Source organism: Lactuca sativa, chromosome 7 (genome assembly GCF_002870075.4).
Source record: "Lactuca sativa cultivar Salinas chromosome 7, Lsat_Salinas_v11, whole genome shotgun sequence".
Lineage (NCBI taxonomy): Eukaryota > Viridiplantae > Streptophyta > Magnoliopsida > Asterales > Asteraceae > Lactuca > Lactuca sativa.
Genome location: NC_056629.2, coordinates 176,620,003 through 176,646,674, shown reverse-complemented (window position 1 = coordinate 176,646,674; position 26,672 = coordinate 176,620,003).

Below are 26,672 nucleotides of genomic sequence, written 5' to 3'. Positions count from 1 at the left end.
CGCATTCTGCCAGGATGCATTACGTTTATTCACCAAGGGAAGAACTCCTTCCTTACTATCTTCCACAAACTCATCCTCTCCCATTTTGTTCCCAGAAGACACAACACTAATATACACACTCATAGGATCAATAGATGCTGATCGAGAAGATTCCACGGCGGCATGACGATGCTCGGTATCCTGGATAGCAGAAGCACATGTAATAAAAGCTTCATTTCAAAAGGGAAAAAACGGAAAAACCTTGTCAACAAGATCCACCTCATGAAATCGAAGGCTACCTACCCATTTCTTCACCAAAACATCTGTGAATGCAACCCTCTTTTCGACACCTGAATAACCAAAAGTAGTCATTTCCCACCTTCCTTTCCATTAAAAAGCAGGGGTAGAGGAGGAAAAAGATAAATAATATACAGGAAGAAGAAAGAGTAAAAGAAAAATGACAAACAATAAGTAGGAAAATTAAAGCAAACCTCGGGAAATAACATAAAACTCTAACATCTTTCCTCGAAGCCTCCACAACGTGCTCATCCCGACTCCAGCAATCACATACTATGGAAAGTCGCCACCAAGAATGTGAAAACAGAGGAGAACCGCAGCCATCTGCTCTTTATCCGAGTACAAAGTGAAATACTAATCAGAGATGGAGGTTGAGTGACGCTCCATAGGACCTAAACGATCGAAATTAACCCAATAATACCGATTCTCCCAATTCTTGGGGGAATTTTTCTTCTCGGTCACCAAAACATGACCATGTTTTCGAACGGTGAAGGCATAGCTCTCACCGGAGGAAGCAACAACAAAATGGAAAAAATAACAAAAAAGTCAGACGGTAGGGTTAATCCCATTAGCTCAATAGAGCATCAACCACTTTGCTCACACCATTAGGAACTAAATGATTGATTTGAACCTTGTGATGACGAAGAACCTCTGGAAAGAAGTCTGATGTCGAAAGATGGTATCCAACGTCGAAATGCTTCACATAAATGGGGATCTTACCCACAGGCGGATCAATCTAGCATGCTAACTAGGAAAAGTTACTCCATCTTTCAGCTAGAAATCATACTTGTCTAGAAGCGCTTGGAATCGATCGGGAGTCAGAGCAACACTAATCGGAAAATCCGTCTTAGAAAGGGAGTAAACTCAGAGAAAGGTAAAGCAATGGATAAGAATGAAGAAAATCAAAGAGGTAGAAATCACAAAATATAGATGGGCGGGAAACCTGAAAACCCTAATAATGATGGTTGACATCACAGCTGGAAATCATTGCATCATGCAGTCGAAAAGACAACAACCAAATATTGGGGAACACGTTACCTAAAGTTAGCCACATCCGTTGCAACTAAGCACACCTACGTCGCTACGAATAAGACTAGAGAGACTTGATAGCTTGCCCTAGGTACGCTAGAAATATCAAACGGGTGAATCACACGGCCAAGCCTGCCAGCCACCTTTGCTAGCCAGCACTCAATCCGGCCCAGATTAAGTGACCTCTCACCGACTGGGATCCAGCCTGGAACCCACGCGGAAAAATCGGCAGGCGACAAACCATCATTTGCTAACTTCAGTACGGGTGCACACACCACTACCATGGATAAGCCAATCAGAGCTTAGGCAAGGGACAAATGTACAATCTACCAATCAGTACCTTTGCCTTGATCGGGGTCTGACACCCCTGTCCCCACGAGCGGAATCTGTACATGGATCCTCACTGTAAAAGGCTTCATGCCTTCAATGATAAGGGCATTTGAACCCTAATTCTCTAAGCCTCACACTTTACACATAAACCTTCCTCTCTCTCTCTTTCTCTCTCTCTCTCTCTCTCTCTCTCTCTCTCTCTCTCTCTCTCTCTCTCTCTCTCCGAGACTGACTTGACCGTTAGAGCATTCTCTAGGAACCTCCTCTCGGGGATCAACTGTCAGCATGTTTACTTGTTGTGATTGCAAATTTACAATGGAGAGCAACCATCGAATCCATGAACACCCGTCGGAGGTCTCACATCATAACATTGTATATAAATAAACATTATTTAAAACTATAGTAAAGTTAAAGGGATAAAATGAAATTTTATTAAAGAAAAAGTGGTAAAATGGACAAACAGTTATAGTAATTGACCACTTAATATATATTTAATAATCAATAAAAACATAAAAAAAACCATCATCTTTAATGGGGTTGAGTGACCTCTCAATGGTCAAACAATCAATAAGAGCTATAAAAAATTGCATTGAAGATGCTCTAACAAATATACAATTTGAAAATACAATTTGAAGTTGGGGGTGAATTTTAACAATATTTTTTTATACCAAAACAACCATTAATTTCACATTAGACCCATTAAGAAACCATTATTTCCAATGTGAATAGCGTTTTTTTTTTCTTATATAAGATTTTCTTAAACAGTGTGAAATATAGTTTAAATGTCGACTATGTTAGGATCACATTTTTGGGTCATGAGGTGATCTCCGAATCAATTTCTTCTTGGTTAGATTGCAACTTGTGGTATCTCCAGTTTAGCTATTTTAAAATTGTATTAGGCGCAAAATTGTAACATAACTCTTTGTTTTGTTGGAATAGTGTCTAAGGCTACAACTATATTAGGCAAGTATTTGACCCGATTGTACATGGTCCTTTTGGGTTGCCTTCACCATAGCAACTTGACAGGATGATTTATTATGAGAGAATAAATATTATTAATATATTATGAGAATAATATATAGTATAATAATATTATTATTTGATTAATATAATTCATAAATTAATTAGGAATTAATTTGGTGACTTAAAGAGATTAATTAAATAAAGGGGTATAAACTGTCAATTGTTTGATAGTTGCACTTTGGGCTATATATCCTTTATGGATAAGGGGTGGACGATTTCTAGGGCTAAGGATAGCCGTAAAATCATCCAAGGCTTATCATGAAAGGGATTTGGATTGCTTAGGGCCTAAGTTATCCAATTAGGGTTTAAGGGTGAAACCCTAGGAGCCTTGCAAGTATAAATAGACCCTTAGGGTCAAGAAAAATAGGCACTTGTGCTTAGAGAAGAAACCCTGGCCGAATTTCTCTTCCCTCCTCTCTCTCAAATCATCCTCCTTGCTAGTTGGTGTTTGTAAGCCATTAGAGGAGTGACAATTATGACTCTAAAGCCTCAAGGACAAGAAGATCAAGCAAGTGATTCAAGGTAAACTTCTAATCTTTGATTTCATATTGTTACTATTGTATATTAGCGATTAGAAGTCTTGGATTCAATGTATGTTCAATTAGATAAACCTAGATCCAAGCATTAGGGTTGCATGTGCACATAGGAATGTTCATATGGCTAAAACCCATCAGTGGTATCAGAGCCTAGATTGGTTTCTATTGAATTGATACTTTGATTGCTTGTTTGTTGCTGAAAAAAAATCGTTTTTTTGTCCTCTGCCTGATGAACTCGGCAAGTCCCATGGTGGTACTCGGCGAGTAGGCTCACCTCGGCGAGTCCATCTGGGTACTCGGCGAGTTCGAGCGTCAGAAAGAGCCATATTCGGGATTTCTTGTTGTTTATCTTTGAGATACTTGCCTTAATCATATTAGATCAATATAAATCCGATTTTATGATATATATGAGTATATTCTTGACCTAATTGAAGATATTTATCAATTAATAAAATATTTGTTTCCTTATGTGATAATTGATTAATTATTTTATTAAATTGGTAAATTGTTTTGCAAGAAATCATTAAATAAATCAAATATGGATAATTATGGAATTAATTGTTAATTGAGATTATTTGTTATTTGATCCTCTATGTTTTTAAAAGTTTAAAACTTGCCCTCAAGTTTTGAAATTTATGTTTTGTGATTAAAAGTTTAATTTAGACAATTTAAATTTCAAACCCTAGAAATTTACAAGTTTAAAATCCAACCCTATACTAATATAATATTACAAGATAAATATATATATATATATATATATATATATATATATATATATATATATATATATATATATGTATAATTAAAATGCTAGTCTTACCGTTAGTAGGCCTCATTCACGAAGCCGGTCTATAAGGTGGGTATAAGGTTGCTGCCTATAAAATGGCGCTTAATGGGTGTACACTCACACCCACCGCTTGCTTGATCGGTGGAGGGTCGTTAGTCGAATGGATAGGATAGGGCAACCTTATCTCTTCATTAAAAGTATAATATAAAATACAAAGTAACTACATGTTTTTCAAAAATTTCCCAATCTTAGTTACTTTAGGAAAAGTTAATTGATGCAATCCCATGAAATTACACTTTGCACCCTTTCTAAGAAGTTAGTGGAGCGTGTGTGGTTTACCGGCACACAAATTGGTTCTAAGCAAAGGTGGCAAAGGGTGATTCATTGTTTATCATAATTCGATGGAACGTGTGTGGTTTACCGGCACATCGAATAGGTGATCGTTACAATGAAGGCACCATGTAAATTTGCATGGTAATTCACACCCACTTTGTGATCCTCGGTATCCCAGTCACAAACGAGAGGGGCATATCAAGATTTAAACATGCCATTGAAAAGTTTTCAATGAATCTCATCCAAACCTAGGAATTCTCAATACATTTAGAACTTAAAGTTATGTGGTGGAGAATTAGTGAATCGTCATTCACTTACCTTCAAATTGTTTGCATGTTAGATTACGGCATCCCTTTTCTAATATGTAAATATTGTTGTTGGATCCTAGCCCTAATTTTTCTTATTGGGTGATAATTAGGGATTCATATTCTAATCTATCTTTGTCCTTTCTATTTGTAGATGTCGAACGCAAACAACGCTGCTGCTAGTTCATTCACTGTAACGACCTATTTCCGGTATGATGATTCCTTGGTATTTATTTTGAAGTTTTGCAAGAGGGACCCGGCGAGTTCATAGCCTGACTCGCCGAGTAGGGATGGGATTTCGAGCACGTGTTAGCTGGCGACTCGGCGAGTCTGTCCGTCTGGGAGAAACCCTAAATCCCCGGGTTGCCCACTATTTAAGCCACCTTATGGCCTCCGTTCTCGCCTCCTTCACCCTCAGAAGCTGTGAGAAAACCCTAATTCGTTCTTGAGTGATTTTAAGTGATCTTGTGTGCATTTGTGAAGGCTTGAAGAAGGAGAAGAAGAAAGGAGCAAGGAGAAGGATTGTAGAGCAGAGATTCAAGGGAAAACAAGAGTTCTTTGAGGTATTCTTCGGATTTCCTTCCCTTTTATGCTTTAAACCCCCCCCCCCCCCCCTCTAGATCTAGTTGATGCTTTTCTCAAGCCTTATGTTGATATGGAAGCCCTTTTATGTCAAGATATCTTTAGATCTGTTCATTTAGGAGTTGTAGAGCCCATATCTATTGCCTTTATGGAGCTATTTTGCATCATAACCCTAGATCTACCCTTTTAAGTGCCTTTTTAGCCTTTATTCCCTTGTTCATGTGTTTGTACACGTAAAGTTGGAAACTTTACGTGGTAAATCAGCTTATTGGACTCAGATCTATCATTTGTATGTATTGGATTCGAGCAGAATCGAGTGTAGAATAGTTGCATGACGGTGACTCGGCGAGTCGAGTTACGAGTCCCCGATTTCTTCCTTTTGAGCGGTGTCGAGTGGGACCAGTGAGTAGTGGAGTGGACTCAACGAGTTTGAGGGTAGACTCAGTAATGGAGGGACTCGGCGAGTTGTTCATACAACTCGGCGAGTCCAAGGCAATCTTCTTAGACTCAAGAACAACTTGTCGAGTTGTTCATATGACTCGGCGAGTCGGATGAAGATTGTCTAAGTTCTTGGATCGAGAGGGTACTCGTCGAGTCGATGCCATACTCGACGAGTAGCAGCGAGTAGGGTCGAGGAGTGAGAATAGGGACTCGGCGAGTTGGCGGCCCAACTCGGCGAGTCAGGTCAACTGAGAGTTGACTTTGACCAAGAGTTGACCTTGACCGAGAGTTAAATTTGACCAAGGGTAAAAGAGTCATTTTACCCAGTACAGTGTTTAGTATTTGATTGAGTGTGTTTATGGACTTGTAGCCGGGGAGATACCGGAGCAACAGCAGTTAGCTTCCAGAGCCACACACTCAGCAGCCAGTTCACGAGGTGAGTTTCCTTTCAGTAGGAATGGATCTACGGCCGCAATGCCGGCCCATTTAATTATCAGTAGCTCCGAACTTTGGTCTGATGCAGTAGTTAGAGTGCTTGATGTCTTTGTGATACAAGCATGTTTGTGTTATGTGTTCCAGACTCTGTTCCGATGCAGTATGCAGTATATGTGTTTATAATAGTTGTTATGTTTTATGCTATGCCATGATCAGTCAGTTCCGGACTTCGGTCCGATGCAGTTAGTTCCGGACTTCGGTCCGATGCAGTCAGTTCCGGACTTCGGTCCGATGCAGTTAGTTCCGGACTCTGGTCTGATGCAGGGGACAAGGTCCCAGTCAGTTCCGGACTTCGGTCCGATGCAGCTAGTTCCAGACTTCGGTTTGATGCAGTGGGCAAGGCCCAGTATGTGCTTTATATATGTATTGTATGGTATGTGGTAGTTTGGGGGAGCTCACTAAGCTTCGTGCTTACAGTTTCATTTTTGGTTTCAGGTACTTCCGCAAGCAGAGGGAAGAGCTCGGGATGATGGCATCGCACACACCATAGCTTCAGCTTTTATCCTGGGAGTTGATTTAGTTTTTGATTTTGATATGACATAGATATTATACAGTTTTCCGCACAGTGTTTTTATTATGTTTGGGATACATCACGTATGGTTTTATGATATGACACTCAGATTATGGTTTTTGGTTATATTGAAAAATGAAATTTTTGGGTCGTATTTTTGGGTTGTTTCATTCACATTGATGAGCCTTTGTCAAAAGGTTACTTTCGATGGGACGAACTTTAGTGAATGGATAAGATACATTCATACAATTGCTCACTGTGAGGACAAGGAGTATGTCCTCGATGAGAAGCTCGAGAAAATCAACCCTGAAATCGCTACTCCGGCTGAAATGACCGCTTTTGAAACTCACGAGCGTGATGCAACGAAGGTACATTGCATCATGATAGCCACCATGAATGCCGAATTCCAAAAGTCCTATGAGGACATGTATCCGTATGAAATGCACCAAGACTTGTTGGAGAGATATCACCAGAACACGAGGCAAGAGCGTTACGAGATTTTCACTAACATGATTTCCGCTAAAATGGGTCATGGAGAATTTCTTACCGTGCACCTACAAAAGATGCAAAGGTATGTCGATCGTCTTCGCAAGTTGAATGTTGACTTTGGGGAAGACTTGGCGATCGACATGGTGCTTCACTCTTTGCCTCCGTGTTACAATCAATTTAGGATGACCTACCACATGAACAAGGAAGAGGTCACCTTAAGCAAGCTCCAAGGTCTCCTTAGGGTTGCTGAAAGCAACCTAAAGGACAAGTCTGTTGCACCCACTCCCAATCCACCCGCTGCTCCTGTTTTGGCCATTGGGCAAGGAAGAGGCAAGAACAGGAAGGCTCCGTCTAAGAGCCACCACAAGGGAAAGTCCCGAGATGGTTCCTCTTCTAGTGGGACCAAATTTGATCTTGCTAAACCCTGTCCTAACCCTAATGAGGCAGAGTGCCACCATTTCCATAAAATAGGGCATTGGAAGAGACGCTGCGCAGACTACCTGCAAGCCATAAGGGAAGGAAAGATCAAGCCATCTTTCGCAGGTATTTATACAATTAAATCTAACGATTCATCTCATGCTATTTCTTGGGTCCTTGATACCGGTTGTGGTTACCATATTTGTTCCGATTTGAAGGGACTAAGAAGAAATAGGGATGTGGAGCATGGAAGAATAAATCTAATCATGGGGAACAGAAGATCGTCGCCTGTGACCAAGATTGGAGTGTATTCTTTAGTGCTTAGAAATGGTTTATCTTTAGATTTGAACAATTGTTGCTATTCGCCAGAAATGGCTAGAAACATCATTTCATTTCATGGTTTGTTTAGACAAGGTTTTAGATTTTCTTTTAATAATGAGAATGGTTCTATTCTTGCTTATCTAAATGGTGTCTTATATTTTGAAGCTATACCATGTAATGGAATTTATGAAACTGTTATGATTGTAGATAACTTAGGAAATGATGTTTTATGCATGAATTCTTCCAATGGTATGGATAGAGCATCCTTGTGGCATTGTCGTCTTGGACATGTCAACAAGAAGCGCATAGCCCAACTCCAAAAGGATGGAGTGTTGGAGTCATTCAACCTTAGGGAAGATGACACATGCGAGTCTTGTTTGCTTGGAAAGATGACTAAGTCACCCTTCACAAGTACGTGTGAAAGGGGTGAAGGTCTATTGGACCTAATACATACCGATGTATGTGGACCGTTTAGATCAACCACGAAGGATGGAAACCGCTTCTATGTGACTTTTACCGATGACTATAGTAGATATGGGTATATCTACTTAATCAAGCAAAAGTCAGAAACTTTTGAAAAGTTCAAAGAGTTCAAAAATGAAGTGGAGAATCAATTGGGCAGGAAAATCAAGATGCTTCGATCCGATCGAGGAGGAGGGTACCTAAGTCTTGAATTCCACGATTATCTCAAGGAGTGTGGAATAGTTTCACAATTGATGCCACCTAGGACACTACATTTGAATGGTGTGGCATAAAGGCGTAATCGAACCTTGTTAGACATGGTTCGCTCTATGATGATTCGTGCTTCACTACCTATCTCTTTTTGGGGGTATGCCTTAGAGACTGCCGCCCATATCCTTAACCGAGTCCCTACTAAGAAGGTTGCCAAAACACCTCACGAGATGTGGACAGGGAAAGCTCCCTCGTTGGCACATATCAAGGTTTGGGGTTGCGAGGCTTTCGTAAGACGAGATACTCACGACAACCTCGAACCTCGTAGTGAGCGATGTATTTTCATCGGCTACCCGCAGAAATCCTTTGGATATCTCTTCTATAGACCGAAGGACAATGTTGTCTTTATTGTGAGGAGAGGAGTTTTCCATGAGCGAGAACTCATAAGCGAAGAAGACAGTGGGAGGCAAATCGAGCTTGAAGAGATTCAAGAGTCGATAGATGAAGGAACCTCTACCGCTGGCACTCAACCCGAGGAGGAAACTCCAGTTGAACCAATTGACGAGTCCTTACCTCTTAGACGTTCCGAAAGAGTTAAAGATCAACCCCAATTTTATGGTTTTCATATTACTACCAAAGGGGACACGTATATTAGTGATGGTACACTAATAAATCTAGATGAACCTAATAGCTATAAGGAAGCCATGGCAGGCTCGAAGTCTGTAAAATGGAAAGAGGCGATGGACAGCGAGATCCAGTCCATGTATGACAACCAAGTTTGGAATTTGGTTGATAATGTGTCGGGACGTAAGACCGTCGGGTGCAAATGGATCTTCAAGAAGAAGACCGACGTGGATGGAAACGTACACACATATAAGGCGTGATTGGTTGCGAAGGGCTTTACTCAAACTCCCGGAGTTGACTATGATGAGACCTTCTCACCAGTTGCAAAGATTAAGTCTATTAGAGTGATACTAGCTATTGCCGCATTTCATGATTATGAGATTTGGCAAATGGATGTCAAAACCGCTTTCCTTAACGGGAAGTTGGATGAGGATGTTTACATGGCTCAGCCAGAGGGTTTTGTCGATCCAAAACATCCGAATAGAGTGTGTAAGCTTGAGAAGTCCATTTATGGACTTAAGCAAGCGTCTCGCAAATGGAATCTTTACCTCGGAGAGGCTTCCTATATTTTGGGAATAAGGATAGTGTGAGAAAGAAGTAAGAGGCTAATAGGACTTAGTCAGAACACTTACTTAGATAAGGTACTAAAGCGTTTTAGTATGGAAAACTCGAAGAAGAGAGAATTACCGATACAAAGTAATGCCAAGTTGAGTAAGACTCAAAGTCCGAGTACTGAAGCTGAAATAGCAGAAATGAGCCGAGTACCATACGCTTCCGCAGTTGGATCAATCATGTATGCTATGACTTGTACTTGCACTGATGTAGTCTTTGCTTTGAGCATGGTTAGCAGATATCAAGGGAATCCTGGCAGAGCCCATTGGATAGCGGTTAAGAATATCCTTAAGTACCCTCGGAGGACGAAGGAATGGTTCTTAGTCCTCGGAGGGAGTGATTGTTGGATTAGTGTCTAAGTCCATAACTATTTTGGTATGTACTTGACCCGATGGCACATGGTCCTTTTGGGTTGCCTTCACCAAAGCAACTTGATAGGATGAATTATGAAGAGAAAGGATTAAATATGATTTATTAATATATTATGAGAATAATATATTAAAGGAGAAATCATATTGTTTAATTAATATTAGTCAATAATTAATTGGTAATTAGTTTTGTGACTAAAAGAGATTAATTAAACTTAAGGGACTGGAATTGTAATTATAAGATAATTGCAATTTGGGCCATGGATTGCCTTGTATTAAGGAGTGGACGAATTCTATGGGGAAACCCATGAGGAAATCATCCAAGGCCTTAAGGAAAGAGATCCATGGGTTGCTTAGGGTTTAAGCATCCAAATTAGGGTTTCCTTGTTAGATAACCCTAATAGCCTAACTATATATACATCCCTTATGACCCAAAAACATGGACAAGCATCCCTCTAGGGTTTCACACGTTTTAGGGAAGCCTCCATCCTCTCTCCTCCTCATCTTTTTGCTTTTGGTGTTTGTGAACCATTAGAGGAGTGACATTTGTGACTCTAAGGTTTCTAAAGTTATTACAAGGAGAATTGTGATTGTTATTGCTACATAACAATCAAGGTAATATCTTAAACCCATTCTTATGTTAATATGATTACTTGTATGCTAGAATTAGGGTTTATAGTCTTGGATAACTTGCATATACAATAGAGAAACCTAGATCCAAGCATTAGGGTTTGTATGAGCACATAGGATGTTCTTATGGCCAAAACCCATTAGTGGTATCAGAGCCTAGATTGGTTTCTATTGTATTGATGCCTTGTATGTTGGAAAAATTCGTTTTTTGTGTTTCTGCTGGCTGAACTCGCCGAGTTTTTTAGATGAACTCGCCGAGTCCATGCTGACTCGACGAGTCCATGCCTGACTCGACGAGTCGGCTGGTCAGAATGAAGGAAAATCGGGATTTCTTGTTGTTTTTGCTTGAGGATACTTGCCTTATCATATTAGATCAATATAAATCCGATTTTTTGATATATATATATATATATATATATATATATATATATATATATGACTATATTCTTGATCTAATTGAAGATATTTATCAATTAATAAAATATTTGTTTCCTTATGTGATAATTGATTAATTATTTTGATTAAATTGATAAATTGTTTTGCAAGAAATCATTAAATAAATCAAATATGGATAATTATGTCATTAAATGTTAATTTAGATTATTTGTTATTTGATCTTTGTGTTATGAAAGTTTCACATTTTCCCTTTTAGGTTTTATAGTTTAAATTTGACCTCAAAAGTTTTGTTGTTTTGAAATTTAAATAGTTGAAACCCTAATGTTTTGAAAAAGGTTTCAAAACTTGCCCTCAAGTTTTGGAATTTAAATTTTGATTAATTGTTTAATTTTGATGTATATTTAAATTCTAAACCCTAATGTTTTGAAATGTTTCAAAACTTGCCCTCAAGTTTTGGAATTTAAAAGTTGATTAAAAGTTTAATTAGGAATGTTAAATTCTAAAACCCTAGCATTGTTTTGAAAAAGTTCAAATCACACCCTTATGGTTTTATTAATTAATTAAGGTGTATAATTAAAAGAGGTTTAATAAATTCATAAAAGTTTAGGTTTAAAATTTAATTGAATTAAAAGTATAATTGTTAAATTTGACCACCTAATATTTTAAAAGTGTAAAATACACCTTATACTATATATAACATTAAAAGTCTAACATTATATATATGTATGAGTAAAAGTAAGTCTTACCGTTAGTAGGCCTCATTCACGAAGCTAGTCTATAAGGGGTGTTTAAGGAAATTGCCTATAAAATGGCGATTGCATGGGTATCCACTCTTACCCACCGCACTCTTGACCAGTGGAGGGTCGTTAGCCGAACGGGTAGGATAGGACGAAACCTTCCATAATAAGTATAATGAATTAATAAAGTAACTAAATGTTTTTTCAAATTCCCAATCTTAGTTACTTAGGCAAAAGTGAATTGATGCAATTCCATGAAACTACACTTTGTGCCCTTGCGAAGACGTTAGTGGAGCGTGTGTGGTTTACCGGCACACTAAATGGTTCTAAGCAAAGGTAGCAAAGGGTGACTCAATGTTTGTCATAGTTCGGTGGAGCGTGTGTGGTTTACCAGCACATCGAATAGGTGACTGTGACATGTGAGGGCACCATGTAAGTTTGCATGGTTATTCACACCCGCTTTTTGATCCTCGGCATCCCAGTCACAAACAAGAGGGGCATATCGATATTTAAACATGCCATTGAAATGTTCAATGAATCTCATAGGATCTAGGAGTTTTCATAGATTTAAAACTTAAATTTCTTTTTCGTTTTTTCATGGTGGAAATTAGTGAATCGTCATTCACTTACCTTCAAATGTTCTGCAATTTGGGTTACGGCATCCCTCTCCCGAGTTGTAGAATATTGTGTTGGGTCCTAGCCTTAGTATCTCATTTGGGTGATTTACTAAGGACTCAATCAATCAACTAACTTGAATTCGTTTTCTCCCGTTTTGTAGATGTCAAAGTTCAACAACTATGGTCTTCCCAAATCCCATGGAACAAGCATTCCACATGAAGATGGTATTCCACGATTCGATCGAGGAACAAGAAATCATGCTTTACTTCCTCCACCTCCTCCAATTGTTCTCCCTAACCCACAAGATCGAAGAATTGAAAGGTTCAATATCACTAAAGTCCTATTGGAAATGAAACATGAAGATGGTAAACCCGTGTGTGCCCACGTTCTAGGAATGAAATCACACATTGATAGGTTGATAATGTTGGGTGTGTCATTCCCGGATGAGTTGGCTGTGAATTGGGTTTTACAGTCACTTCCTGAATCATATAATGAGTTCAAAAGAAAGTATTATATGATGGATCATGACGACAACCTCATTGACCTAACTTACATGCTCATTGCTACTGAATCAGAAATGATTTGGCGAAGCAATGGAGCATATTTGTTGGGAAAGTCAACCGAACATGCTTCCGAGGACGTTCTAGGAGAAACGACCTGCGTTTGCTGCCAAAAGAAAGGGCGTTGGATACAAGTCTGCCCAAAGAGCCTGAAGAGTCCAGAAGATGGGAGAGTCAAAGAGTATGGCTGCGCTTCAGGTAAAATCCACTATCTAACTCCGTTAAGTTCCTATTCATTGATTCTTAATACATGATGTGATAAGATTGCATTTGAATGTTTTGCAGGATCGGTGAAAAGAAAGGAAGCTTCGTGAAAGAGCAAGATGAATCTAATCACAAGGAATGCATCTTGATCGCATGGACTTGAAGATTAGATTTTGAGCTTAGATAGTTATGATAGAGTTGTTAGAAATTTTCCTTTTGAAATACATAGTTTTCAATGGATTTTGCATTGTAAGGACAAATGTTCTCCGCTGCTTTTATAAATAAAATAAATTTTGGTTTGACTAATTTATTTATTTGTTTATTTCCTTGCAATGAAATCGTTATGAAAATTGGTGTTTGCATATTTCTACAACAAATGGATATGATTCTTATTTATGGTGTTTATGGAAAAGTCGATAATTTACCAAATAGGGAGAGTTTCTCATCGCCCAAGTTTCAATTGGACAGAAATTTGGAATCAAGCAACTTGGTTGCACGAAGAATGAGAAATTTCATATTTGGAAATTAGACTAATTCATTGACAAAGTGTCAAGTGAAGGACTAGGAGATCGAGTACACAAAGTTGTGTGTCGATCAAGTCCATCATAAGAGTTACAAGATATTCGTCATGGTTTATGTAACGCCCGCGTTTCTAGGCTAGGCATTTTCGTTGATGTAATAGTCTAGGTTAACCTTTGTAACCCATTTTGAAATAATAGAAGTATATTATTTGAGTATTATGTGTTTTGTGCTTAATTGCTTAATTATGTGATTTGATTAATTAAAAATAAAATGAGCGTCAAAATTTAAGTTTAAAATAAACTTGATATCTTTGGATAATGTTGTAGTAGTTGAAACGAGGTTTCCGAATATATAAAGAACGCCCAAATCTGACTTCGTATGAGGAAGTTATGATTTTCTGAAGTTTCGACTTAGTGGTATGCAGCCCGAATACTCGATTTGAGATCGAGCGATTTTTAGCCGAAACAATCTAAATGAGAATCGAAGGTCTCGTTATTAGGAGTAAAACGATAAAAAGATAGGCGAAAACGGACGTCGGATGAAGAAGTTATGATTTTATAACGGAGTTTTCTTGTCACGGCCTACTAAAAATAAATAATAAAAATAAATTCAAAATTAGCCGACGGAGTCTAAACAAAAGTTGTAGAGCGTACTCTCACCTACGCGTGGATATAAAGAACGTCGAAAACGGAGTTTGTATGAAGGAGATATGAATTTTCAAAGTTTATTAAATAATTAATATTTAAAATTAATTATAAAATCCGGTATTATCTGAAGGGGAGTCATCGGACTCATCCGTAGTACGCCCAGTGTACAGCGAAGCGTGACGTCCCTCGCACTCGAGTTCTTCGGATGACGCATGCCATGACGATTCGGACGCGTACGCCCCGCGTACTGTTGTACGCCTAACGTACTCTGAGGCTCCAGCCTCCTATAAATAGGATGCGAGGGCAGCCGGCTCATTTGCTCTTTTTCTCTCTTCTCTCTCCCGTTTTGCATCGTTTTTCGTGCAAGAATCATCCCGAAGCCCCGGTATCATTCCCGAGCCCCGAAGCAAGTCCCGAAGCCCTGAAGATCCCGAGAAGTGCGATTCCCGAGCCGAAGCTCTGCCCGCGAGGAGTTTGGTTTTTTGTGAAGATCTTCCAGATCTGCCTAAGAATACTACTTCTATAAGCCGTAGTGTTGTCCGATCATCTTCTGATCAAGTGATTGTGTGGTTACTTTCTTCTAACGCATAATTATAAAGTATTTTATACAAAATACGTGTTATGTGTATATTTTTTGTTATATGTGTGAATGCATATTCACTCTCTTCTATCTCATGGATCTGATTTGTTTTCTATGAAATACGTTTTATGTGTGTGTGGATCATCTGTTATGTGGAATATGTATTGATTAAAGCATGCCATACAGGTTTTTAAACTATGTATAAAAATGTATATTTTTATCTACTAATATGTTGGGTAGAACATGGGTAGATAGTTGGTGTGTAATAAACAGATGAGAGGCCTCGTTGTTTTGATTCAGTCATCTAGCGGAGTTTAGATGACGACCACAGACTTTTCTAGACAGTCATGTGGAACACTAGCAGGCTCGCCACCTGTAGGTGTTAATGAACTTGGGTGTTCATTCGTTGTACTCCATCCCCCTCATGGTTGCCTTATTTGACTTATATTGCTGAGGAACCCCCGAAGCATGTGTTGTCGCCCCGATGAAATATTTTTAGACTAGGTCCCTTATGTTAGTTGTCTTTGGGATGTAAAGTGAGAATAATGGGAATGGGTAATTGGGTTATTGTTGGTTGGTGGAATTAAATATAATTATTTATTGTGGGTTGAAAACCCTATATGCTCACCAGGCTCCTAAGCCTGACCCACTCAGTTTTATTTGTATTACAGGAAGTGGCGCAAGGGCATAAGATGGATGAACCATCAAGTTGTTTTGTTTACAAGTCTGTATATGTATATATATTTGTTGAATGACTTGTAATTTTATCGTTTATGCTTTATGGTCTGTATCGGAACATGACATCCCGAGTTTTGATTATCTAACGAAAATACATTTCTTTTATGAAATGCTTTGGTAAACATTGTTTTATCACGTTTTGTTTTTGGGAACAAATTCCGCAACTCTTTCAAATCAAAAGGATTTACTCTGAAATTATTTTAAAAGCATAAATGAAAATCGGTCTTTTTTGGCCGAGATTTTGGGGATGTCACAGTTGGTATCAGAGCATTAGTTTAAGCGAACTAGGAATTTGTAGGATTTCTAGACTTAAACTTAGAATGCTAAGTAAAATTTTGAGATGTGTGTCTGTGATATTTTAGACACGAGCACTAGTTTATTTTAGGAAATTTGCCTAAAATGCTTTATGTGCTAAATGTAATATGTTGCCATATATGATATTATTTGTTCGGATCTATCGTCTGTTGCCGACCGGATCTAGAAACTTTATGTGTGTAGGATTCTAAGCGTACGTCTACGATATTAGAACTAGCATGTAAACACTTCGGAGTGATAAGGATGATTTGAATATCTATCGTGAATGAGGATCTAATTTCACCTTATTCGGTGTATAGATCAAAAATGGTGAGAACAAGAAGTGGAGTTAGAAATGCTGATGAAAATAGGAATCAACCACTGGTGATTGAGCAAATACCTGTCGTAGCAGCAGCACCTGAGCCAATAACCATGGCTGGTGTGCAAATGATGATTCAAACAATGTTGGATCGTCAGATGCATGAAACTAGGCGGTTGCTTCAACAGAATCGTGAAGAACTGTCAATTCGTGTGGAAGATCCTGAATTAAATGAAGGGCACTCGGAAGGTGGAAACTTCAGTGGGTCTGTTGGTCAAGCCAACCCACCGATAGTTAGGCAAAACAACCATGATGGAAGGAATGATGGAATGGGATGCAAGTACAAGGACTTTCTAACTTGCAAACCATCGACCTTCAATCGAAAGGAGGATCTAATTTGAGTTATGGATTGGATCTCCGAAATGGAGTTAGCCTTCATGACTTGTGGCTGCAGAGGCGAGTTGCAAATTATCTATGCAGTGCGTCAATTCTGAGGTGGAGCCGTTCGTTGGTGGAACACTCTAGGGAAGACGTTAATCCCTAATGAGCCACTGCAATTGACATGGGCAGAGTTCTTGGTGCAGTTCAAGCGCAAGTTCTGCTCGGCTCAAAATTTGTTGGAGTTGGAGAATAAGTTTTTGGCATTGACGAAAGGCAGCATGTCAGTTGATGATTACACCAATAACTTCACCGATAAGATGGAGTTTGCCTTGCGTATCGTCCTAGACGAGCTGACAAAGGTGGACCGGTGTGCGAAGGGACTCCCATGGGAGTACGAGGTGCCAGTACGTCAGGCACATACTCTAGAGGCAGCTATCTGGGCTGCCAAGTTTGTTGAGAACATGATTAAGGGGAGAACCACCGACAAGGTTAAGGTTGGTGAGAAGAGAAAGTTTGAGGGAACATCTGGTTCCGGTAAGAAAAGCAAATTTTCGAAATATGATTCGAAAAGGTTTGGTGGAGGAAAAGGAGGCGAAGCGAAATGGTGTGATAAGTGTAAGAAAAAGCACTTTGGGAAATGTATTGAGGATGTAACCTGCTACAAGTGCGGAAAAATTGGGCATTTTGCCAATGAGTTTCCGAACAACAAAAGGATGTGTTTTGGTTGCAATGAAGAGGGGCACATTTTGAAAGACTGTCCAAAGAAGAAGGAGGCAGCTAAGCCCAACATTCCACCAAAGCCGAAGGTGGGAGCCTTCCAGATGACACTCGAAGCTGCGAAAGATGAAGCTGATGTCGCTTCAGGTACCTTTCTCGTAAACGAATTACCTGCTCAAATTTTGTTTGATTCTGGAGCCAACTACTCCTTTATTTCGCATGAGTTTGGTAGAAAACTAGCCTTTCCTGTTGGTAGACTAGATAATGCTTTATTAGTCGAAGTTGCTAGTGGCAAGTTTGTACCTGTTAGCCATGCATCGTATGAAAAACATCTTAATCGACCTTAATGGGAATAAGTTTCACGAGGAATTATTGCCTATCGAACTTAATGGTTTCGACATCGTTCTGGGAATGGATTGGCTTAGCGCCAATGATGCCAAAATTTTATGCAAGAAGAAGATAGTTAAAGTAAACCCGCCTGGGAAGGATTCATTTATGGTGTATGGGGACAAACGGTGAGTAAATTCTCGAATCATTTCCCTAATGAAAGCCAGGAAGTGTTTGAATAAGGGATGTACATCATATTTAGCATTCGTGATCGATGCTAAGAAGGAAAATAAGGTGATACAGAGTATACCAGTGGTGTGTGATTATCCAGAAGTATTTCCCGAAGATCTTCCTGGATTACCACCTGATAGACAAGTAAAGTTCAGAATAGACTTGTTACCAGGAACCACGCCAATAGCAAAAGCACCGTATCGATTAGCACCAACGGAGATGAAGGAGCTAATGATGCAACTTCAGGAGTTATTAGACAAAGGTTTCATTAGACCTAGTTCATCACCCTGGGGAGCTCCGGTGTTATTTGTGAAGAAGAAAGATGGAAGTATGAGAATGTGCATTGATTATAGAGAGTTGAACAAGGCAAAAATAACGAATAGATACCCGTTGCCAAGGATTGATGACCTATTTGATCAATTGCAAGGTTCGAGCTATTTCTCGAAGATCGATCTAAGGTAAGGATATCATCAGCTAAAAGTAAGAGAGCAAGATATCGAGAAGACTGCATTCAGAACTAGATATGGACACTACGAGTTCTTGGTTATGTCGTTTGGACTAACCAATGCTCCAGCAGCATTCATGGATTTAATGAATAGGGTTTGTAATCCATTCCTTGATAGATCCGTGATAGTATTCATAGACGACATTCTGATTTACTCAAAAAGCCAAGAGGAGCATGGCAGACACTTACGAGAAGTGTTAGAAGTCTTGAAGAAGGAGAAGTTGTATGCAAAGTTCTCTAACTGTGATTTTTGGATTCGTGAAGTCCAATTCTTGGGTCACGTGGTCAACCAAGAAGGGATAATGGTTGATCCAGCAAAGATTGAAGCTGTAATGAAGTGGGAGCAACCGAAAAGTCCCACGGAGATCCGAATCTTTTTAGGATTAGCCGGATATTACCGAAGGTTTATCCAAGGCTTTTCTTCGATTGCTACTCCATTAATAGCTTTGACCCACAAAGGAGCTACTTATGCTTGGAGTGATAAGCATAAAGAAGCATTCGAGAAGCTAAAGAAGAAGCTATGCGAGGCACTGATACTTTCTTTATCCGATGGAGTTGAAGACTTCGCTGTTTATAGCGATGCGTCTGGGGTTGGATTGGGTTGTGTTTTGACCCAAAGAGAAAAGGTGATCGCATATACGTCTCGACAGCTGAAGGAGCATGAAAAGAGTTACCCGACTCATGATTTGGAGTTGGCAGCGGTAGTTTTCGCTCTGAAAATATGGAGGCATTACCTCTATGGAACGAAGTGCAAACTTTTCACTGATCATAAGAGTCTCCAATATCTCTTTAATCAAAAAGAATTGAATATGAGGAAACGACGCTGGCTAGAGTTACTCAAGGACTACGACTGTGAGATACTTTACCATCCCGGTAAAGCTAATGTTGTTGCTGATGCTCTCAGTCGGAAAGTCAATCTTGAAAGGAAAAGGCCAAGAGCGTTGAGAATTGAAGTTGTCTCAACTATTTTGGAAAGTATAAAGAAAGCTCAAAGCGAAGCTTCTGAGAAGAATGGCCGAAAAGAGGAACGTTTGGGCAAAACGTTGGTGTTCGGTGTAAACAGTCATGGACTGAAGGTGTTCCAAGATCGGATTTGGATACCTAAGACAGGAGGAGTCAGAGATCTTCTGATGGAAGAAGCTCACAAAACCATGTACTCGATTCATCCCGGTAGCACTAAAATGTATAGGGACCTAAAACCCTACTACTGGTGGCCGACGATGAAGCTTGATGTTGCAAAGTATGTGGCTGAGTGTGTGACTTGTACAAGAGTAAAGACACAACATCAGAAACCGTACGGGAGTTTAGAACCATTGCATGTGCCTATGGGTAAGTGGGAAGACATTGCTATGGATTTTGTCACTAAACTGCCCAGAACAAAGAATGGTCACGACATGATTTGGGTGGTCGTTGATCGATTCACTAAGAGTGCGCATTTCATAGCAGCCAAGGAGAAATGGTCTATAGAGAAGCTTGCAAATTCTTACGTGAAGGAAATTGTGAGGCTTCACGGTGTTCCGTTAACGATTGTGTTGGATCGTGGTAGCCGTTTCACCTCGAGGTTTTGGAAAAGTCTACAAGAGGAATTGAGTACCAAGTTGTGTTTAAGTACAGCTTACCATCCGCAGACTGATGGCCAGAGTGAAAGAACAATACAAACACTTGAAGATATGCTGAGAGCATGTACCCTAGAATTCCTAGGTAACTGGGATGAACATTTACCTTTGGTAGAATTTTCCTACAATAATAGTTTCCACTTGAGCATAAAGATGGCACCTTATCAAGCTTTGTACGGACAAAAGTGTCGTACGCCGTCTTGTTGGCTTGAGGCTGGAGAAAAGCAGTTTATAGGTCCCGAGATGGTCCATCAAACCGCTGAAAAGTTGAAAATAATTAGAGAAAGAATGTTAGCAGCTCAAGATCGTCAAAAGAGCTATGCTGACAAGAAGCGAAGGCCAATGACCTTCGAAGTTGGAGATTCGGTTTTGCTTAAAGTCTCGCCGTGTAAGGGACTTATAAGATTTGGTAAAAGGGGAAAGTTGAGTCCAAGGTTTATTGGACCATTTAAAGTTCTTCAGAGGATTGGGAACCAAGCTTACAAGCTTGAACTACCAGAGGAACTGAATGGAATTCACAACACTTTTCATGTGTGTTATTTGAGGAGGTTCACGGGAGAAGTTCCCGATATAATTCCAATTTCTGAATTGAGAATTGATGAAAACAAGAGGTTAATTGAACAACCAGAGGCAATTGTTGACCGAAATACTAAGAAGCTTCGACGCAAGATGGTCGAATTAGTGCTTGTTTGTTGGAAACATTCGAATGGGCCAAATCTCACCTAGGAAACGGAGAGTGACATGTTGAGTCGCTATCCGCATTTGTTTGTTGATGTGTGATTCTGGGGACGGAAACATCCTAAGGGGGAGAGAATTGTAACGCCCGCGTTTTCAGGCTATGCATTTTCGTTGATGTAATAGTCTAGGTTAACCTTTGTAACCCGTTTTGAAATAATAGAAGTATATTATTTGAGTATTAGGTGTTTTGTGCTTAATTGCTTAATTATGTGATTTGATTAATTAAAAACAAAATGAGCGTCAAAATTTAAGTTTAAAATAAACTTGATATCTTTGGATAATGTTGTAGTAGTTGAAACGAGGTTTCCGAATATATAAAGAACGCCCAAATCTGACTTCGTATGAGGAAGTTATGATTTTCTGAAGTTTCGACTTAGTGGTATGCAGCCCGAATACACGATTTGAGATCGAGCGGTTTTTAGCCGAAACAATCTAAATGAGAATCGAAGGTCTCGTTATTAGGAGTAAAACGATAAAAAGATAGGCGAAAACGGAAGTCGGATGAAGAAGTTATGATTTTATAACGGAGTTTTCCTGTCACGGCCTACTAAAAATAAATAATAAAAATAAATTCAAAATTAGCCGACAGAGTCTAAACAAAAGTTGTATAGTGTAGTCTCACCTACGCGTGGATATAAAGAACGTCGAAAACGGAGTTTGTATGAAGGAGATATGAATTTTCAAAGTTTATTAAATAATTAATATTTAAAATTAATTATAAAATCCGGTATTATCTGAAGGGGAGTCATTGGACTCATCCGTAGTACGCCCAGCGTACTGTTGTACGCCCAGCGTATAGCGAAGCGTGACGTCCCTCGCACTCGAGTTCTTCGGATAACGCATGCCATGACGATTCGGATGCGTACGCCCCGCGTACTGTTGTACGCCCAGCGTACTCCGAGGCTTCAGCCTCCTATAAATAGGATGCGAGGGCAGCCGGCTCATTTGCTCTTTTTCTCTCTTCTCTCTCCCGTTTTGCATCGTTTTTCGTGCAAGAATCATCCCGAAGCCCCGGTATCATTCCCGAGCCCCGAAGCAAGTCCCCAAGCCCCGAAGATCCCGAGAAGTGCGATTCCCGAGCCGAAGCTCTGCCCGTGAGGAGTCCGGTTTTTTGTGAAGATCTTCCAGATCTGCCTAAGAATACTACTTCTATAAGCCGTAGTGTTGTCCGATCATCTTCTGATCAAGTGATTGTGTGGTTACTTTCTTCTAACGCATAATTATAAAGTATTTTATACGAAATACGTGTTATGTGTATATTTTTTGTTATATGTGTGAATGCATATTCACTCTCTTCTATCTCATGGATCTGATTTGTTTTCTATGAAATACGTTTTATGTGTGTGTGGATCATCTGTTATGTGGAATATGTATTGATTAAAGCATGCCATACAGGGTTTTAAACTATGTATAAAAATGTATATTTTTATCTACTAATATGTTGGGTAGAACATGGGTAGATAGTTGGTGTGTAATAAACAGATGAGAGGCCTCGTTGTTTTGATTCAGTCATCTAGCGGAGTTTAGATGACGACCACAGACTTTTCTAGACAGTCATGTGGAACACTAGCAGGCTCGCCACCTGTAGGTGTTAATGAACTTGGGTGTTCATTCGTTGTACTCCATCCCCCTCATGGTTGCCTTATTTGACTTATATTGCTGAGGAACCCCCGAAGCATGTGTTGTCGCCCCGATGAAATATTTTTAGACTAGGTCCCTTATGTTAGTTGTCTTTGGGATGTAAAGTGAGAATAATGGGAATGGGTAATTGGGTTATTGTTGGTTGGTGGAATTAAATATAATTATTTATTGTGGGTTGAAAACCCTATATGCTCACCAGGCTCCTAAGCCTGACCCACTCAGTTTTATTTGTATTACAGGAAGTGGCGCAAGGGCATAAGATGGATGAACCATCAAGTTGTTTTGTTTACAAGTCTGTATATGTATATATATTTGTTGAATGACTTGTAATTTTATCGTTTATGCTTTATGGTCTGTATCGGAACATGACATCCCGAGTTTTGATTATCTAACGAAAATACATTTCTTTTATGAAATGCTTTGGTAAACATTGTTTTATCACGTTTTGTTTTTGGGAACAAATTCCGCAACTCTTTCAAATCAAAAGGATTTACTCTGAAATTATTTTAAAAGCATAAATGAAAATCGGTCTTTTTTGGCCGAGATTTTGGGGATGTCACAGTTGGTATCAGAGCATTAGTTTAAGCGAACTAGGAATTTGTAGGAAAACCCTATATGCTCACCAGGCTCCTAAGCCTGACCCACTCAGTTTTATTTGTATTACAGGAAGTGGCGCAAGGGCATAAGATGGATGAACCATCAAGTTGTTTTGTTTACAAGTCTGTATATGTATATATTTCTTGAATGACTTGTAATGTTATCGTTTATGCTTTATGGTCTGTATCGGAACAAGACATCCCGAGTTTTGATTATATAACAAAAATACATTTCTTTTATGAAATGCTTTGGTAAACATTGTTTTATCACGTTTTGTTTTGGCAACAAATTCCGCAACTCTTTCAAATCAAAAGGATTTACTCTAAAATTATTTTAAAAGCATAAATGAAAATCGGTCTTTTCTGGCCGAGATTTTGGGGATGTCACAGTTTACTAAAAGTTTAGTAAATATGATTATACTTATAAGATTAAGTGTAATTCGGAATTGATTAAAAAGGTTTAAATCAATAGCAAAACGAATAAGAAGAATCATATAGGCAGAAAGATAAAAGTTTATCCATTCTAAGAAGAAGGGAGAGTAGCTTTTATGCTTTATGATAGGTCTTAATGATTAAGAACTATATATCAATTGATCCTCCAAGTTAGTCTTAGTACAATTGTATGTTTAAGAAGAGGAATCAAGGATTGAATAAATGGTTAAATCAAGAAGTCAATCATACTTCGTTCCAATAACAAGTCTTAAAGTTAAGATTGTGACAATAAGTGACAAGTATTAAGAAGGTTTATAACATTCATCAAATGTAGAATATGGAAAAAGGTTTTCTTGTTCTCGCACATTTGAAATTGGTAAGTTGTGATGTCTTGGATAAGACAAAGACCAACTAGGACCAATTTATGAAATTTTTTGATAAAAACTACGCTAACTCTTGAATATTTTTTTGTCAAGAAATAGTTATTGACAAGAGAATCTTATATGTCAAGGAGTAAGTGGGAGTCTTAATGGTCTTGAAAGGTTTCAAGAACGAATCAAATAAACCTTATCGATCATCACTAGCACACGAGTTGAGGTTTACAACCTATCGTGTTGACATTATTTTGTTTCTGTGCTGTTCCAATTGAGTTAATTATGCGTGTGAGTCCTATGAGTACTCATTTGAACGCATAAAAGGCAGGTACCTTGATCAATGAAAAGTACATTGATAGGAAAAGGTGAGCTGCTTAACTACTAGGAAGACATGGTGGGCAGCTGTGCTACCATAAGGCAAGAAATCGAGATTAAGAAAGTTCGATCCATATGAGTTTGAATTTTTCGTAAACTTTGGTTTTAGCAAATTCACATGGATAGGAACACATACACCGTTTAAATCTAAGTGTCATAAGATTTCCTCCTTCATGAAAATGATTGTGAGGAAATGCCTTTCACTAAGAAAGATTTTAAGAAGATAGTGACTGTGGATATTGAATTCTCGAATTCGATTATGGTTACGGTATCCCTTTCCATGATTCGAATTGTGAGATTTGGCAATTAGTCTGAATTGTTTAGACACACATATGAGCTATCTAAGGGAAAGGTGTATAAGCCTTAATAAAAGATTATCAAAGCATTAAGTATTAGAAACATGAACTTAAGAAATTCAATAGGTATTGTTTTTCTGAAAGTTAAGCTGTTTCTGAATACATGTCAAAGCTAGTGGGAGCATAAGTGTTATGTTTATAATAATCATCATGATAGTGGGAGCATAAATGTTATGATTGTATGATTATTAAGGAAAGTATTGCAAGTTGGCAATATTAATTATAGAAAACAAGAGTCACACTTTGCAAAGTTGTAAGAGTTGAAAAGTTGTTTTGCTATAATTAAGGGAGAGAATATTATGCTTCATTTCAAATCTAAAGGCTTAGGTTGAGAAATGTTAATAAATTTAGTCAAAGGTACATAGTGTGTTCTTAAAATTTCGATTATGATTACGGCATTCCTCTTCACAATTAGAATTTTGAGAACATAGCAAATGAAATATTATAGCGGAAAATTGATAAAGTATCAAATCTTTATGTAAGACATTATGCATTGTGTCCCATACGCTTCGGGTATATGATCGATTGCAAATGCTATAATATTTGACCATTCTAAAATTTTCCAAATGTCTAGCGCATTTAGAGGGAAAAAGGACGAGAATCGGTTTTGACTAAGATAATTAAACAACTATCAAAGGACAATCCAAAGTTCGTCGAGGATTGGTCGCTTGTGAGTAGTTGGAAGTATAGTATTGGAAAATATGGAAATGTTTCCATATTGGATGGACCATATCGACATTATTATGAATAGATAAGATTCTATTAAGAATGAGTTGTCGTATGGAAAATATGGAAACGTGTCCATATTGGGAATTGAATATTGAAAATCTATGACTAGATTAGAAACTTTTATGCAAAAGGATGTTCAAAGGAATGTACTTTGAGTGAGAGACATCATATCTAAGGAATTGTATTGTAACAATTTCCGATAGAGGACTTTGTAATTTCATTGGCAATAGTCTTTGTGACTTTGGTGCAGTGACATTACGAAAGGATCATTGCATAAAATGTTAGAATCTAGCATATTCTATAAGTAGCAAGAATTTGATATTCTTTCACTTATGAAAAAAAGGATTTGGAGTTGTGAAATGAGAATGATTGGAAATGTGCTCAATTTGGTCTATTTCACAAAGTAAGAACCATAGGTAAACATTGTGTGCATGCTAGAAGCATGGGGCAAGTGTAATAATTCAAGTAAGAAGTTGATTACCCGAAACGACAAATAATGAGTAATCGATATGGTGATAAATAAAAGGTGTTTTATTTATGCTCAAAGGGTTGAGGCCATATGGGATTCGTATTATTCTTGTGTTTCACTTTGCATGTTTTGACTTCCTGAATAATTTAATTGGTTAAGAACAGTCAAATTATTCGAACGGGCCACAGTCGTTCATATGTTGGAAGTAGGTATGAATGAAGAATGTCGTGAATTGGTGTGTGGATTGTCTAAAAAAGGTATTAGACATAAGAAAATGTTTACTGCAACGTTCATGAGTGCTTAGGAATGTGATTTGAGCATTGGATTAAACCCACGCTCACTTGGATCACTCCATGAATTGTATCACGAGTGATTGGTGAGACGATAACATCTTATATTCTTGAAACCGAGATGTGTGAGTTGTATCTTGCAAATCGGTTGGACATTGATAATATGTAAACGCACCAGTAACTTGGTGTCATAAAACATATTGTTGTGTGTGATTCGGTGAGTGAGTGCAAGCAAGCATTGTATCAAAGTTTATCCGTTCCTTTTATCCAAAGTAGGATAAAAGCGATATCTTTGGGCCCCTCGATGATTTAGTGATGACATACGTAAATGCTCGGCCGAACTAGGGCTAATTTGATTTGTTCAATTAGTCAGTCGTCATAAATTGGAAGTCGAGAAATAGTACAAAGAGAATGATTTGAAATCATGTCTCATACGATATCTAGAATGGAGGAATATATGATCCCTTATCTAAAGGACACGCGTATCTGATAGGATCAG